General features: G+C 39.9%; 1 pseudogene; it reads left to right on the plus strand.

Annotated features, from left to right (window-relative positions):
• The first annotated feature begins 5895 nt into the window (after positions 1–5895).
• LOC102863242 lies at positions 5896–11023 on the plus strand (annotated as a pseudogene).
• Positions 11024–11247: the final 224 nt, after the last annotated feature.

Consider the following 11247-nt stretch of genomic DNA (forward strand, 5'->3'; position numbering starts at 1 on the left):
TGAATGTTTAGACTTAGAGGAGTATCTGACAGACAGCAATTTGTGGAGTAGTGAAAGATAAATCCCTCATTTTGGAGTTGACCATTAGTTACAGTGTAGTCTCTGCCCTTAGCCCAGTGCCTTGACCCACTTATTTCCCAGCTCCACCCTCCTGCAGGATACCACTTCACTTCTACCAAATGCCTTCAGAATTAATGTCCCATTGTCCGACCCATGACTTGACAGCTTGTCAGAGATATTTTTTCTCTTTTCCCTGTGTCCAGTGTCTCTTAAGTTTACTTGTACTGTCTCCGAAGGGAAGGTGATGTGTCCTGTAGAACTCCTGTATAGATTGTGTTTTTCTTCTTGGCCTGAGGGCCACAGGCCCTCAGGCCCAACCAGTTTAGGCTCCGCCTTGGGGCTTGTTACCTGGAGGCATGTCAGAAGCTATTGTGGAGGTCTTCTGTGGTGCCTGGTCTCGGCTTGGACCCACACTGCTTCTGGCGGCAGTGGCTCCCTCTGTCTCTTGCTTGTTCCTACCCAACCAAAGCACATAGAGACATAAAATCTAAGGGGATGAGAGTTGTCAGCATTTTTCCTCAGAACAGGTAGAGTTTTGGAATGCTTTCTCTTTTCATCTTTTACTTCCACCTCCCTGCTAAACATTCCACTTGTTCTGCTGTGAGTGGGGAATTATTTAACAATAGCCAAAACCTTTTACTCCAAAAAGAACCAAGAGATGCTGATAGAAAAGACTTGGAATGTCTAAGAATTACTGAGCAAATATATAGACAACATACTGGCCTAATTATTTGTACCAACAATTTTTTTTCTGTAAGGTCTTTGTTTAGATCTTTTCTAAGTTTTAAGGATCTTTTCTAAGTTGGTTTTGTTTCTCTGAAATTATTTTAATGAGTGAAGAGTTATTATGAATCAGGATACATTTGGCAGGGGTGAGTTTATATGTTCCTAGAGCAATTGTTGCTAAGTGCCATTGAGTCGCGGGGGACTCATAGTGACCCTATGAAAGAGTCCTCGACGCTTGGGTGACTTTCATCCTCTCTCCAGGTTCATAGGGTTTCTGGAGGCAAACTATTATGGAAGTGAATGCCTCTCCTCCTTCCAAGCTTGTTTTAATCAGGGAGCTCCACCCCACTATCTGTCCGCATTGGGTAGCCAACCATTAACGCATTTGACACATCAGTGTCACAGTGTTCAGCCTCACAGCAACCACAAGTGACCGCTGTATGGCAACTTCTACATGAGGGCTATCCGACCTAGAGGAATGTCTAAACAAAAACAATGAAAGACAGGCCCGAGAGCCCTTTTGTGCTTAAAGCCCTCTGCTTCCTTAAACCCTAGGCCAAGCCTGGCTTGCCTGGCCTCTGGAGGCAGAGTAGTCCTTCGTGTCTGAAAACTGCCACAACACCCGTGCAAACAGCACCATGCCTAGAGCAAATAGCTGCATAAAATAGAACAGGATCAGAGTTGTCGGCAGACAACAGAGTTATGGTTTGAAGGGAGGGTCTGGGGTTATATATAAAAATGGAAACTAGAGAACCAATAAACATAAGCATGTCATGAATTTTTGTCTGAATTCTATTTATGACCCTTGTAATCGATAATAGGCTTAACAATGTTAGGATACAAGATTTAAAGTTTCACAGTGTGGACACCATCAAAGATTAAGAATGCTCATTCCATAAAGTAGTGACTTTTTTGAGTGTAATGCAATTCTTGCACTGGAGAAAAAAGGCAGAAAGTCATCTACTTAGTGTTCAAAAGTATAGGGGGAGAGACATGCTTTTATAATAAGGATAGAGTAAGAGAGAGCATGGTGATCATGTATGATCTCAAGGTGGACCGATCATGAGCAACTCCACCTTCAATCACATTCTTCCGATACAGCTATGTAAACTCATTCTCCTACAACCAAGTTCCTCACTCCCACTCCCATTCATCAAGAGTGACTAACCTTCATTCTTGACCCCCAAATTTAGTCACTTAACAGTGGTATGGGACAAGAGTCAGGCTTATTAAACAAGATGACTGATCAATGAATCAGGTTCTTCTGGTCTCACTCACCTAAAGACTCAAGGCAGTGTGAACATAAAGGGAAAGAAGTCAAGGTCAAGTTCATTTTTTAAAATGTAGAATCTGGAGGTTGTAACAAAATGAAATTTTGATTCAGACCTTCCATCATTTTATTATGCCAAATGCCTCAGTTTTAGAGGTTTCATGGTATAATGGAGTAAGAAGCCACCAGAATAAAAGTATCATCTGATGGATAGGAGAGTAATTATTGCATAACAAAATTCATTTCCTTTAAATTGGTGTCGCTCAATAATTATTAAAGTAATATATTAGTCATCAAAGTATACTAACATAACACAACATACAGCATAACATAACACTTGGTTATGCTCATATAAAACCTATTCCTAGACCAAGAAGTTATTGTCTTAACAGGGTCAGGGTATAGAGTAATGTTTAAAATCTTGAAACTTATACATCAGGGTTGCATCCTTTGTCCATAACTATTCAATCTGTATTCTGAGCAAATAATTTTTTCTGGAGTCTACCAAGAAAAGTGTGACATCAGGATAGGAAGAAGACTCATCAACAACCTGAGTTATGTAGTTGAAATGAAGACTTGTTAATGCTGGCTGCAGAAGATCAAAGACTACAGCCTTCAAGATTAATTGTATCTCAACATCAAGAAAATAAAAATTCTTATCACTGTACTGATAACATCAAGAAAGATGGAGAAAATACTGAAGTTGTCAATCATTTAGTCTTCCTGCATCAAGAGTCACCAAACACTCTTTGTACTAGTTGTCAGAAGATCAGAAGATACATTACAGTAGGAATTCCATTTTCAGGGATTTCTCCAAATTACTGGGGAGGAATGATGTCACTCTAAAGTGTGCCTGATTCAGGTCATGGTCATTTTCATCACTTGCTAAGCACCTGAGACCTTGGCAGTGAAGAATAATGATGGGAGAATACATGTCCTCTAGTTGTAATGTTGGAGAAGAATACTGAATATCCCATGGACTACCAAAAACCCAGATAGTCCTTCGAGAAGGTACAGTCAGAATGCTCCATGATTACTAGGAGAGGTTATTCATTAGAGATGGACATTATTCTTGGGAAAGGGGAAGACCAGAGGAAGAGAGGAAGACCCTCAATAAGATGGAGTGACACAGTAACTGAAAAAAATGAGCTCAATGAGTTTCAGAGTCGGTGAGGATGGCGAAGGATAGGACAGATTTCAGATCTGTTGTTCTTAGGGCTGCTATGAGTTATCCTCGATGGCACCTAGCAACAACCACCATAATACATGGATTTCTCTACACATAAAATTTGCATTAAGATTCATATCTAAAGACACTAATTCTGGTTTAAATCACAATCTTCTGAAAAATTTTAGGGGGAAAATGTTCAGATTCTAAAAAAATTTTCAATGGAAAATATTCAGATAAGGCATGGTTGTTGCTGACCAACCCTGACATCTGCCCTGTTCTTGTTCTTATTCTTGGGCCTTAAATATACTCTGAATGGTGAGACATCACCAAGAGACAACCATTCAGCTGCCACCCAATTGAATGAAAGCAAACACATACTCTTCTAAAATTTGTGTTAAGTAAAAAGTAACAGTGGTGATGACCTCATGATTTCTCTCATCCCAGAGTTTGGCACTGACTTAATGCCAATGAAACAAGCCTGCTGGGCACTTCTAATATGCTTAGAAAAGCTGATTTCATGCTCAGAATTTGCCAGCAGTGGAAGAAGCTGATCTCATTAACATTACGAATTAGGAGAAAGGGATGTGCTGAGGATTGGCTTAAAAATAACACTCCTGTCAGAGATCTTCTTCACTTTACAAAGTAAGTGAAGAAAGGGAGTTGAAAGAATGATTCCGTAATTTTGACAAAGAGTAAATAGCTTTATTGATGTTGTTGTTTTGTTGTCGTGTGCTGTTAAGTCACTTGCGACCCATAGTGATCTTATGTACAAAACCCTAAACCCTGCTATACCCTATGCCAATCTTGTCTCTGACACACATACCTCCATTACTCCAGTCGCTGAATCAATCCACCACATTGAGGGTCTTCCTCTCCTGTGCTGTCCCTCCACCCTCCCAAGCATGACATCCCTCTCCAAGGACTGATCCTATCTTTCAACATGGCCAAAGTATATCAGATGAAACTTCAGAATCCTTACCTCCAAGGAGCAGCCTGGATTCACCCTCTCCAGGACAAACATGTTTGTTCTCCTAGCAGTCCATGGTATATTCAATACTTTTCTTCAGCCCCACAGATCAAAGGCATCAATACTCCTACTATCATCCTTAGTCACTCTTCAGCTTTCCAATGCACAGCAAATAATTACAAAGGCCATAGCCTGTATTAGACACGCCTTACTCTCCAGACTGACATTATTGCTCTTCAGTACTTTGGAGAAGTCTTTGATAGCAGACTCTCCCAGTGCAAGTCATCCCTTAATTTCCTAGCTGCTGATACCAAGAGTGTTGATTGTGGAGCCAAGCAAACCAAAGCTGTTAACAATCTGAATCTCTTCATTATCTATCATGATGTTGCCAATTGGCCCACTGGTGAGAATCTCTACTTTCTTGATGTTGAGCGTCAATCCATATTGAAGGCTGTAGTCCTTGACCTTCTGCAGCAAGTGCTTCAGGTCTTCCTCAGTTTCAGCAGTAGGGTTGTGTCATCTTCATAATGCACATTGTTGATGAGTCTACCTCCAACTTTGTATATAGATTGGAATGATAATAGATTTTGAAATGTTTGCAATTGTAACACTAAAGAAACACTAAATAAAACATCTGTCAAATCTTAGTTTAAATATTTACACCTATAAAATTAACCAAGCCATCTCACTACTTTCAAATATAGTTCTTACCATTGGACCAATAGACAACATCATGATAGATGGAGGAAAAATTGAAGTTGTCATTGATTTCATCTTCCTTGGATCTACAATCAATATATTTGGTACCACCAGGCAGGAAATCAGGAGACATACTGCACTGGGAAAATCTGCAGCCAGGATATCTCAAAATTATTATGGAGCTTTAATGTAAGTTTGAGGACTATGGTGTACCCACTTCAGCTCTTGGTCTTTTCAGCCACTTGCTCTGCATCTGAGAGCTGAACAGTAAACAAGGATGGCAGAAGAAGAATTGATCCCTTTGAACTGTGGTGCTGAAGAAGAGCCCTAAATATTCCATGGATTGCCAAAGGACAGACAAATATGTCTTGGAGAAAGTGCAACCAGAGTATTTCTTGGAGGCAAAGACGATAAAGCTTCATCTCACACACTTCAGCATAGGCTTGAGAGAGTAAATCTGAGGCAGAAGATGAAAAGAAAAGCAAATGACATCTTAAAAAGCCAAATGACAGTCACTAGAGTCACTAGACAACCTCTCTTTGATTTACTAAGAGAAAAAGCTTCTAAATCTATAAAGACTATGAGGAGCAAACAAAAGGCATTTATGATAATAAAATATGGATGTGTAACAGTCTCTTCCATTCATCCTTTCCTTGTCACTGAATTTATTATGATGCTGTAAATCCTAACAAGAGGAGACTGTGGGGATTGGTCCAATAGTCGATTATAGGCAACATCATGATAGATGAAGAAAATGTTGCCTATTGGTCCACTGGTGGATTCAAACCACTGCAAACATACTATTTTATGCCCTTGGGTTAGCAGCAAAACTCCGCATGTATTATGTCACCAGGGTTCAAGCCCTCCTAATATCTTATAATTGTCCTAATTATCTTAATCCCTGTAGTTTGCAATCATTAACTTTCTCTTAAACTGTCCTTAGGCTGAGCCAATTCAAACTGGCCCCAGGGCACATGCAAAAGTTATAATTATGACCTAGAGATGATCTCTCCTGACAAAGGTGATGAACACATAGGTTACTTGGAATTTGAATTTGATGTAGTAAGTAATGGTAAATATGCAACATGCCATAATATATAATGCCAACTAGTCCAGAAGCCTTTGCGACAGAATCCCTCTTGAAGGCCTGATGGCACATGGACATTATTTCTATAACCATGTCTAAACTATTCACAGAAAATCTCACCTCTCCTCAGAAAATTGGTAAATAATGTAAAAGTTTATTAGTATTAAGGAGAGAATCAAATCTTCCCAATTTGTTCCTTCAGGGAGAATAGTCCTGCAGAGGCAAAGCATCTTGCTGAGGCCTGCTCCACTTCCCCGTCATGAGTCTTTATCTTCCTAATAAACCCTATATGCCTGAGGAGAAGTGTGTCCTCTCCTCATTCTTGATTAGACTTGACAAGTACCCTCAAAATCCAGGGTGCCTGTAACAATATCAGTTTGTGAATCCTGAACTAGGCCATCAAGTAATCTTGAAACATGAAGAATTACAAATACTTTTTATTTTCCCCTCATATTTTCTCTTATTCCTCTTATTCTTCTTATTACCTCTTATTTTCAAAAGGATGTCTAGTAGCTATAAGTCATTGATTTGAAACCCAAATGCAAGAGTATGTATATGTTTATCATTTTCTATGAGCTAGCTGTAAAATTGCTAGAGGTTTCACTAGGAAAAGCATAACTCAACAGCATGATGAAAACTTATATGTTGGTTGTGCCAGTAAACATCAGACTTCATTTTTGTAATCCATATAATGGAATAATGTTCCTAAGGATCTTTAAAACACTGTCATTCTGCCATTCTCTCAGAGAGGATTAAGGGAATATACCTAGAGGATTCATCATTAGCAAGTCTGATGAGTAGTGGGCTTTTTTAATTAACTTGATGTGAGGTGTTAGGTAACAAATGAAAAATTCTAGCTTTTATTTTAAGAGGCAGGTCATTATTTTAACCATTATTCCAATTATCCATGTGTGCTCATCTTTCTCTTTGCTCAAAAACCTAAAGGTTATGGGGAAAATGGAAGGGGGAAAACCAAAGACTTACTGCTTTGTGAACGTCTTTGAGTATTCATACCTGTGTCTTTAAAAAAAAGGGGTCACTGCACACATATTTCTTAATGATATCTGGTCTTGCAAGAAGTGCTTTTCATATACCTTCGTGCTTTTCCCTCATAAACACCAAGAGTTGTAAAAACCAAATATTTCTTATTAGGTCATGTAAGTTGATGGTGTTCTCATGAATAAATCATGGCTGCTCTGGACCTGGATTTCATTCTTTTCAAAATGCTTATTAGAAACTAGGATTGCTAAAGTCACTGAATTTTTTGCCACGTTTAAGCTTTTTGTCTCCACTAGAAATGAAGTCAGGAGTTTTAACTACAAGATGCACATCTTTCCAGAGGTAATAGAGACCTGACTCGTTCCAACTGTGAATGATTTCTTTCTCTACTTTCCGACTGATCTCTTATTAATTTTTTCAGATAGTTTTATACTCCCATGACAGAAGCTGTTTCCACTGTCCCAAATGTTCATCCAGCTATCATTGCCTTGCATGTTGTCGTTGTTAGTTGTCACTGAATCTAGTCCAACTGGTGTCTACCATACCTGTAACTGAATGAATGTTAACCTGATTCTGTGCCATTTCCATGAATACTTGCTATTATTTGAGTCTATTATTGCAGCTTTTTATGTGCTACCTTTTAAGGTAGGAGTTTATTTAGATTGGATAATATCTCTTTGTGAACTCTAAGGTTTTCATTGTCTGACATTTAGAAACAGAGCAGTCCTTTCTTCCTGTTGTTATTAGGTGCCATGAAGTTGACTCTAACTCATAGAGACCCTGTGTACAACAGATGGAAGCCCTGCCCAATCCGACACCAGTTTCACAATCTCTACCATGCTCAAGCCCATCGGCAACTCATCTCATTTCAAACCATCCACCTTTCTAAGCATAATGTACCCATCTAAGGCCTATCTCCTCTTGACAACATGCTTAAAGTGTATGAGACAAAACCTTATGAGTTTTGTTTCTGTTTTTTTAATTTTTTTTATTTCATTATTTTTTGTGTGTACCATCAAATCAGATCTGACTGGTACAGGAGGACATTGTTTCTCCTTCTCAAGCAGAGCATCTGGTGGATTTGAACTGTGCACCTCTGAACTTGCAGTTGCAGCTTCTTGCCACTAGGCCACCAGAGCTCGCCAATTAGTTTTGTTTCTAAGGAGCACTCTGGCAGCATTTTTAATTCCAAGACAGATTTGTTAGTCTAGAGGTTCACTGAAAACTGTCAACTATACTGACTCTACTGGTACTTCAAATTCCATAAGCATCATAGAAACACACAGGCCACCACAATACAACAGACTGGCTAACTTCTGCTTGTCAAGTCTCTCCTTCAGCACCATCTCCTCACAAGGATTTTCTCAGAAAACAAACATCACCAAAGCTCTCTATTATTTGTTCCTACAGCACCCTGTAGGGAGCTCTAGTGGCTGTAGTAAGAAGCCGTGATGCAATTCCAAAGGGATGCAGTTCGAATACATCAGCCCCTCCACGGGAGAAGGATGGGCAATCTCCTCCCATTTGATTAACTACCTCTGAAAATCTGCCAGATGGTGAGCTCTGGGTCGATTCCAACTGTACACAAAAACAATAGCACACTGTAGGAATCACTTGGGAAGATAGATATAATGAAGAAGAATGTGGCATCAGGATTGGTGGAAGACTGAAAGTGACAAAGACTTGAAGCTCTTGCTACAAAAGGTCAAAGACTACAACCTTCAATATAGATTACATATTGGCATCAAGAAAACAAAAATTCTTCCCGTTGGGCCAAGAGGTAACATCATGATACATGGAAACAAGAATTTAAATTGTCAATGATTTAATCTTACTTGGAACAATATCCTTGATACCAGCAGTCAAGAAACCAAAAGATGTATCATATTGGTATAATTGGCTGTCAATGACCTCTCCAAAGTTCTAAGGAGTTACTGGTGAGAATAAAGGCTAGGATGATCCTTATCCATTTATTGGTTTTCTTCAGTTACTTGCTATGCATTTAAAAGTTGCACAATGAATACAGTTGATACAAGAATGAATGTCTTTGAGAAGAGTATTCAATATCCGATGAACTATCAAAAGAACAAACAAATGTCTTGGGAAAAGTGTCACCATCTTAGAAAAAGTGCCACCAGGGTGCTTCAAACATGCAAGGATGGTGAAAGTTGGTCTCAAATAGTTTGGGCATGTTGTTAGGAGAGTGTCAATTTTTAGACAAAAACATCATCCTTGGTAAGTTGGAAGATCAGAGAAAGAGAGGTTAACCCTCAACAGGATGGACTGACTCAGAGACAATAGGCCCAAGTGTAGAGGAGATGATGAGGATGGCATGAGATACAACAAGGTATATATCTGTTGTTCATAGTGTTGCTATAGGTCATTGTCGACTCATTGGCACTAACAGCAATAACAACAGAACCCACTTTCATCCTGGCATTCCTCACATTTGTAATTGCTTATTTATTGTCTGCCTTTCTAACTAGTCCGTAACTCTAGAGTGGCAGAGATGGGCACATCTTGTTTACTCTTCTATCTTTAGCACATAACCAAGGGCCTTACTCTTAGTAAGAAATCAAATGAGTTGTGAAAATGAATTCAATCAAAAGATTGTTCAGTAAAGATGCTTCCCTAGTAACTTGACATTTTAAGATTATCATGCATCTTGGAATTCCTGCACAGAGAGAACAGTAGTGACAAGCTACACTTTCCCCCCACCCCCAGCCCATCCATATAAACCAAAACTGAAAGGGAATGAATAAAGAGCAACAGCTTCTTTCACCCCACCTGCTCTCAGGGCTAATTAGCAGTGAAATGGTCAGAAGGCAAGCAGCAGGAGAGAAGAGATTAATGAAGCCTTAATACAATCTGATAGCCAAATGGTTCTAACCCAGGATAGTCTGAGGAGAAAGCATTCAAAATATGCCAAGTTCTTGTTATACGACTTCTCCTCTAAAATTTCCTTTGATCAAGAATGCTCATTAGAATGGAAGATAAAGTAAAATGTTCTCTTAATCATGTTGGCCCAGATTCTACTTTAAAAATAAAACTCGCAAGAATTTCTATTTTTATGTACTAAAAAGACAAATTCAATTATTACCTCTGTAGTTAACATGTGTCTCTGTAAACTTTTCCTAAGTGTGTGTGTGTGTGTGTGTGTGTGTGTGTGTGTCCATCTCCATGCTTGTTCTACAGCATGTACCTACATGTTTGCATAGGCAGGGGCCTCATTCAGCAGGTGCTATGGTTTACACAGTGTGAATCACACTGGGTGATACTGTCAGACACGTTGATACCAAAGTGACTATTAAATTTTTGTGCAATATTCAGAATAATATTATAATCTAAAGATATCCTTGTAGATAGTTACAACACCAAAGCAGATCTCACTGAGATCAGGGACATGCTGCTGGCCAACAAGGTGCCGGCGGCTGCCGATGCTGGCGCTGTTGCTCCATGTGAGATTACTGTGCTGGCCCAGAACACTGGTCTGGGCCCAGAGAAGACCTCCTTCTTCCAGGCTTTGGGCATCACCACCAAAGTATCCAGAGGCACCACTGAAATCCTGAGTGATGTGCAGCTGATTAAGACTGAAGACAAGGCAGAAGCAAGAGAGGCCACCCTACTGAACATGCTGAACTCCTCCTTCGGACTCATCATCCAGCATGTGTTTGACAATGGCAGCATCTACAGTCCTGGAGTGCTTGACATCACAGAGGAGACTCTGCATACCCACTTCCTGGAGGGTGTTTGCAATGTTGCCAGCTATGTCTGCAGATTGGTTACCCAACTGTGGCCTCAATACCACATTCCATCATCAATGGGTACAAGCAGGTCCTGGCTTTGTCTGTGGAGACATCACTTTCCCACTGGCTGAAAAGGTCAAGGCCTTCCTGGCTGATCCATCTGCATTTGGGACTGCTGCCCCTGTGGCCGTCCACCACTACCGCTATTCCTGCTGCCGCGGACCCAGCCAAGGGGGAAGCAAAGGAAGAGTCGGAGGAGTAGGACGAGGATATGAGATTTGATCTCTTTGACGAATAACCAAAAAGCCACCAACTCTGCCAGCTTTGTGTGAAATAAGGAAATAAAGTTTTCATTCTCTTAAAAACCTCTAAGCTCTCTCTTAAGGCATTAAATGAGGCTGAACATTAAAAAAATCCCTATATTATAATGGTGTGTTGAGTGAAGTTTGCTCGCAAAAGATGGGCACTCTCCTCCTGTGTAATTTTCTGCCTCTGAAAACTCACTGGAGGGTCTTGGATCTG

The sequence above is a fragment of the Elephantulus edwardii genome, unplaced genomic scaffold, assembly GCF_000299155.1.
Source record: "Elephantulus edwardii isolate Elephantulus edwardi_28Jun2011 unplaced genomic scaffold, EleEdw1.0 scaffold00065, whole genome shotgun sequence".
Taxonomy (NCBI): Eukaryota; Metazoa; Chordata; class Mammalia; order Macroscelidea; family Macroscelididae; genus Elephantulus; species Elephantulus edwardii.